Genomic DNA, 7,191 nt, shown 5'->3' on the forward strand with positions numbered 1-7,191 from the left:
TCTCTGGTGGAATTTTTAGGGTCACTTATATATACTATCATATCATCTGCAAAAAGTGATATTTTGACTTCATCTTTTCCAATTTGTATTCCCTTAATCTCCTTTTGTTGTCGAATTGCTCTGACTAGGACTTCAAGTACAATGTTGAGTAGGTATGGAGAGAGTGGACAGCCTTGTCTAGTCCCTGATTTTAGTGGGATTGCTTCAAACTTCTCAACATTTACTTTGATGTTAGCTACTGGTTCGCTGTAGATTGCTTTTATCATGGTTTGGTATGGGCCTTGAATTCCTGATCTTTCCAAGACTTTTATCATGAATGGGTGTTGGAGTTTGTCAAATGCTTTTTCTGCATCTAAGGAGATGATCATGTGTTTTTTTCTTAGATTTTGTTTATATACTGTATTACGTTGATGGATTTCTATATATTGAACCATCCTTGCATCCCTGGGATGAAACCTACTTGGTCAGGATGGATGATTGTTTTGATGTGTTCTTGGATTCAGTTAGTGAGAATTTTATTGAGGATTTTTGCATCTATATTCTTAAGCGAAATTGGTCTGAAGTCTTCTATCTTTGTTGGACCTTTCTGTGATTTAGGTATCAGAGTAATTGTGGCTTCATAGAAAGAGTTGTGTAGAGTTCCTTCTATTTCTATTTTGTGGAATAGCTTGTGCAGAACTGGAATTAGATCTACTTTGAAGGTCTGGTAGAACTCTGTACTAAACCCATCTTGTCCTGGGCTTTTTTTGGCTGGGAGACTATTAATGACTGCTTCTATTTCTTTAGGGGATATGGGACTGTTTAAATCATTAACTTGATCCTGATTTAACTTTGGTACCTGGTATCTCTCTAGAAATTTGTTCTTTTCGTCCAGGTTTTCCAGTTTTCGTGTGTATAGCCTTTTGTAGAAGGATCTGATGGTGTTTTGGATTTCTTCAGGATCTGTTCTTATGTCTCCCTTTTCATTTCTGATTTTGTTAATTAGGATGTTGTCCCTGTGCCCTCTAGTGAGTCTAGCTAAGGGTTTATCTATCTTGTTGATTTTCTCAAAGAGACAACTCCAAGTTTGGTTAATTCTTTGAATTGTTCTTCTTGTTTCCACTTGGTTGCTTTCACCCCTGAGTTTGATTATTTCCTGCTGTCTACTCCTCTCGGGTGAATTTTCTTCCTTTTTTTCTAGAGCTTTTAGATGTGTTGTTAAGCTGCTAATGTGTGCTTTCTCCAGTTTCTTTTTGGAGGAACTCAGAGCTATGAGTTTCCCTCTTAGAAATGCTTTCATTGTGTCCCATAGGTTTGGGTATGTTGTGGCTTCCTTTTCATTAAACTCTAAAAAGTCTTTAATTTCTTTCTTTATTCCTTCCTTGACCAAGGTATCATTGAGAAGAGTGTTGTTCAGTCTCCACGTGAATGTTGGCTTTCCATTATTTATGTTGTTATTGAAGATCAGCCATAGTTCATGGTGGTCTGATAGGATGCATGAGACAATTTAAATATTTTTGTATCTGTTGAGGCCTGTTTTGTGACCTATTATATGGTCAATTTTGGAGAAGGTCCTGTGAGGTGCTGAGAAGAAGGTATATCCTTTTGTTTTAGGGGAAAATGTTCTGTAGATATCTGTTAAGTCAATTTGTTTCATAACTTCTGTTACTTTCACTGTGTCCCTGTTTAGTTTCTGTTTCCACGATCTGTCCATTGATGAAAGTGGTGTGTTGAAGTCTCCCACTATATATTGTGTGAGGTGCAATGTGTGCTTTGAGCTTTACTAAAGTTTCTTTAATGAATGTGGCTGCCCTTGCATTTGGAACATAGATATTCATAATTGAGAGTACCTCTTGGTGATTTTTAACTTTGATGAGTATGAAGTGTCCCTCCTTGTATTTTTGATAACTTTGGGTTGGAAGTTGATTTTATTAGATATTAAAATGGCTACTCCAGGTTGTTTCTTCAGAACATTTGCTTGGAAAATAGATTTCCAGCCTTTCACTCTGAGGTAGTGTCTGTCTTTTTCCCTGAGATAGGTTTCCTGTAAGCAGCAGAATGTTGGGTCCTGTTTGTGTAGCCAGTCTGTTATTCTATGTCTTTTTATTGGGGAATTGAGCCCATTGATATTAAGAGATATTAAGGAAAAGTGGTTGTTGCTTCCTTTTATTTTTGTTGTTAGAGTTGGCATTCTGTCTTGTGGCTGTCTTCTTTTTGGTTTTTGAGGGATTACTTTCTTGCTTTTTCTAGGGTGTGATTTCCATCCTTATATTGGTTTTTTTTTTTCTGTTATTATCCTTCGAAGGGCTGGATTCCTGGAAAGATAATGTGTGAATTTGGTTTTGTCATGGAATACTTTGGTTTCTCCATCTATGGTAATTGAGAGTTTGGCCAGGTATAGTAGCCTGGGCTGGCATTTTTGTTCTCTTAGTGTCTGTATAACATCTGTCCAGGCTCATCTGGCTTTCCTAGTCTCTTGTGAAAAGTCTGGTGTAATTCTGATAGGCCTGCGTTTATATGTTACTTGACTTTCTCCCTTACTTCTTTTAATATTCTATCTTTATTTAGTGCATTTGTTGTTCTGATTATTATGTGTCGGGAGGAATTTCTTTTCTGGTCCAGTTTATTTGGAGTTCTGTAGGCTTCTTGTATGTTCATGGGCATCTCTTTCTTTAGGTTTGGGAAGTTTTCTTCTATAATTTTGTTGAAGATGTTTGCTGTCCCTTTATGTTGAAAATCTTCATTCTCATCAACTCCTATTATCAGTAGTTTTGGTCTTCTCATTTTGTCCTGTATTTCCTGGATGTTTTGAGTTAGGATCTTTTTTCATTTTGTATTTTCTTTGATTGTTGTGCCAATGTTCTCTATGGAATCTTCTGCACCTGAGATTCTTTCTTTCATCTCTTGTATTCTGTTGCTGATGCTCGCTTCTATGGTTCCAGATTTCTTTTCTAGGCTTTCTATCTCCAGTGTCGCCTCACTTTTTTTTTTTTTTTTTTTTTATTGTGTCTACTTCCTTTTTTAGGTCTTGTATGGTTTTGTTCAATTCCATCACCTCTTTGGTTGTGTTTTCCTGTTTTTCTGTAAGGATTTGTAACTCTTTAGCATTGTTCTCCTGTATTTCTTTGAGTTATTAAAATCCTTCTTGATGTCCTCTACCATCATCATGAGATATGCTTTTAAATCCGGGTCTAGCTTTTTGGTTGTGTTAGGGTGCCCAGGACTAGGTGGGGTGGGAGTGCTGGGTTCTGATGATGGTCAGTGGTCTTGATTTCTGTTAATAGGATTCTTATATTTGCCTTTTGCCATCTGGTAATCTCTAGAGCTGTGCAGAATACACTCACGGGGTCCGGGAACCAAGATTTCTGCTGCCGATGTTCAGGCAAAGAGCTCATGGGCTGGGCTGACCCCTTTCCTCTGGCCGGGAAAGTGGCTGGATGTCTGGGGCCTGTGCAGAATACTTCGGCTGGGTCCTGGATCCAAGATGTAAGCTGCTGATGCTCAGGCAAAACGCTCCCAGGCTGGATAGACCCCCCTCCCCTGGCCTGGAAAGTGGAAGGATGTCTGGGGCCTGTGCAGAATATTCTCAGCAGGGTCCTGGAACCAAGATGTCAGTTGCTGATGCTCAGGCAAAGTGCTCACGGGCCAAGCAGACCCCCCTCCCCTGGCCTGGAAAGTGTCCAGATGTCTGGGGCCTGTGCAGAACACTCTCAGCTGGGTCCCAGCCAGGATCACTTTCATATACACTGCCTTAGTAAAGATTACTAGACACACAACAGAGTACTAACACATTACTTTTTCCAGTAAGTGAGATAGTTACTAAGTAAAAAGCATGTAGTCAGAGTGAGATTTTCTATAAATATGTGCTATTATGCTCTGAATATAAAATGTCTCCTAGTAGTTCATATTTTGAACACTTGCTGTCCAGGTTGGAACACTAAATTTAAGATTGCTGATCTTTTGAAAGTGACTCCTTTATGTCAGAAGCAGGTCCATAGTAGTGGACCTTCAAATGCTAAGCACAGCTCTAGTTCTGCCTGTTCTCTTGGCTTCCTAATCTGTTACCAAAGAACAAGTTCTTCCCACATGGTGTACTTCCATTGACTGAACCATTCTGCCCTACCTTTCCTGGTCCTGAGCTGCAGGCCTCTAAAATTATAAGTCAAAATAACGTTTACTATAAATGAAAATTTTATTCATCAGAATTAATTGTTGTCTTGGGGTTTACTTCTGAATTAACTTATACTTTCTAGCCCTTTCTCAACCATGGCTGGCTGGCTGGTTCAACTTAGCTATTCTGGATGAAACTCCCCTCTTAGCTGACTGATTCAAAATGGCTTCTGTCAGATTCTGACTAAAATGCTCGGCTTGGTCTCAAACTAGCTCTGGCAAACTATTCTTCTGGCTTCTTCTCATTCCCTGGTTCTCTCTCTCTCTCTCTCTCTCTCTCTCTCTCTCTCTCTCTCTCTCTCTCTCCCTCTCTCTGATGTTCTCATAAGTTGCCTCAATTTCACATTGTAATAAACTGTGTGAGAATTTTAGCTTAAGCAAAAAGGAGAAAGATATAGAAGAATTTTAATCCAGCAATCTGACTGCACTGGCAAGGGAATACATCTAAAGATACTTCTAGGTTTCTAGGATCTGGCCAGAAGGCAGCCATGGGGCTGAATTACAATTTTCGCTACAGTTTCCTGTCTTAACTTGTACATCAAAATATTTTGTAAGAGACACAGAACTAACCCAAGCTAGATGATTTATTACCCAAAATAAAATAAACAGAAAAAATAAAATTTTAGCATACTATTCAATATAGATTGAAATTTAAAACCAGTGGATTATTAATTTTTAGAATTTTCCACTTACTGTTTGTGGAACACAGCTGAACTTGCACAGTCACAATTATCGAAACAGTAGACTAGGGGATACTACTGGAGATAAGTAACTGGAATATTTATTTTTTATGCAGATTCCATACAGTCTTTCCTACATACATTTGAACTAAGAGATAAACAATGAATAACCAATTTTTATAAAAATGAATGGACATATCATGAAAGTCATTGGACTTATCATTGTATTACATCTTTGCTTTAATTTATAGCACATTTTTATTTCAATACTATATTGGTGTAGAATGGTCAGTTAATTATTGCTGCTATCTCAAAACTCTTGGGACGTGCTAATTTTATTCTTATTTATTTAGAGATAATAGAAAGTTTGGCATACTGGAATGTTGCTGTCTGCTTCTGTCATTGTAGTCTTTATTGTTCTCAAATTTTTCATCTTCACAGAGAGCATTCTGCTCCTAAGTAATAAAATTGGAAAGGAAATTTTCTATATTTTAATATAAAATAAATTAGGAGGTATAGACTTTTGGAATAGTCACTTCATGTAAAATATTTATATGTATAATTATGTGATTTAAAACTCATTTTAATAAATTGACACAGCAGGTCTGTTACTAAGTCAATTTCATTTTGTGATAACTAGCCCCTCAACTATGGTGTCAGTCTGAGGCTCCACTGTTTTTTCAGGCACATGTATACTTCACAGGTCAATATATACTGTGTCTATTAATTTCCAAGTAGTGTAAGAGCTTACATTATTCATAATGTACTGCAGATTGCTTTTGTCACAAAAAAAGTTAAATCTTTAGGAAGGCTTTTTGCTATATTTTGCCTCTGTATTCACATAAACTCTCTCTTTTTTTTAATTAGGTATTTTCTTCATTTACATTTCCAATGCTATCCCAAAAGTCCCCATGCCCTCCCCCACACTCTGCTGCCCCCCCCCCAACTTCTTGGCCCTCGTGTTCCCCTATACTTAGGCATATAGCTTGAAAGACCAATGGGCCTCTCTTTCCATTGATGGCCCACTAGGCCATCTTCTGATATATATGCAGCTAGAGACATGAGCTCGAGGGGTCGGGGAGGGCTACTGGTTAGTTCATATTGTTGTTCCACCTATAGGGTTGCAGATCCCTTTAGCTCTTTGGGCACTTTCTCTAGCTCCTCCATTGGGGGTGCTGTGTTCCATCCAATAGCTGTCTGTGAGCATCCAATTCTGTGTTTGCTAGGCCCAAGAATAGCCTCACACACACACACACAAAGCTATATCAGGGTCCTTTCAGCAAAATCTTGCTAGTGTATGCAATGGTGTCAGCGTTTGGAGGCTGATTATGGGATGGATCCCTGGGGATGGCAGTCTCTAGATGGTCCATCCTTTCCTTTCAGCTCCAAACTTTGTCTCTGTAACTCCTTCTATGGGTGTTTTGTTCCTAATTCTAAGAAGGGGTAAAGTGTCCACACTTTGGTCTTCGTTCTTCTTCAGTTTCATGTGTTTTTAATCCTGTCATTTTGAAAGAATGTAGTATAATTTATAGCAGTCTCTCTTTCAACTTGAACATGGTATTTTAACATGCTCCAGGCCACTGAGTCCTACATTTTAAAAAGATTGAACTCTGTCTCTCATTCATGTATATGTTCCTAAAACATCTCAAGTACACATTACTTTTTGTGTAACAGATCCTGTTAGAATAATATATAACTGCTTTTGATGGAGCTTGAAACTTAGTGCAGAGGAAATTTAATTATCTCAGTCAAAAGCTATACATCAAGTAAAAATGTCTGTCTTAATATTTTTCCATAAAGAGTGTAGTTTTTAAAAATAACCATAAATGTGATTATAGAGGTATAAAATCTTATTTAGCCCATTGTTTTCCTCTAAGGTCCATTTGACTTATTCACTAACTATACCTGGGAATAAAAGAAACATGAAATGGATATTGATTTGCCTAATTATTTAATATTTTATGGCTCAAATTAATCTTTATAATCTCCATAGAAATGTGAATATTACTTTGAATTTGTTATTTTAGATTTAAAAAAAAATTGAGGACTTCCTGTTAGTAATCCCTATCATATTTCCCCACTGTGGCCCAGTGGTGTGATGTTCTGGATATTAGCACTATGAGCATGTTCATGCTAGGTAGAATGCTTGATTGCTGTATGATTTAGCTTCCAAGAATATGTGCATAGTGAAGAAACTGAGCACATCAGAATCTGGGAACAGAGGTATTTTTTTCCTTTCAGACTCTTCACTGCCCTTTGCTTTCACTGTTTTGGCGACAGTTTATTGTTTTGAAACAGTCAAATTGAAACAACAAGTAAGAGAAAACTTCATGATTGCTAAAAGTAATAACTGACACATCAT

This window comes from Mus caroli, unplaced genomic scaffold (genome assembly GCF_978045245.1).
Source record: "Mus caroli unplaced genomic scaffold, Mus_caroli_1 scaffold_1, whole genome shotgun sequence".
NCBI classification, from domain to species: Eukaryota; Metazoa; Chordata; class Mammalia; order Rodentia; family Muridae; genus Mus; species Mus caroli.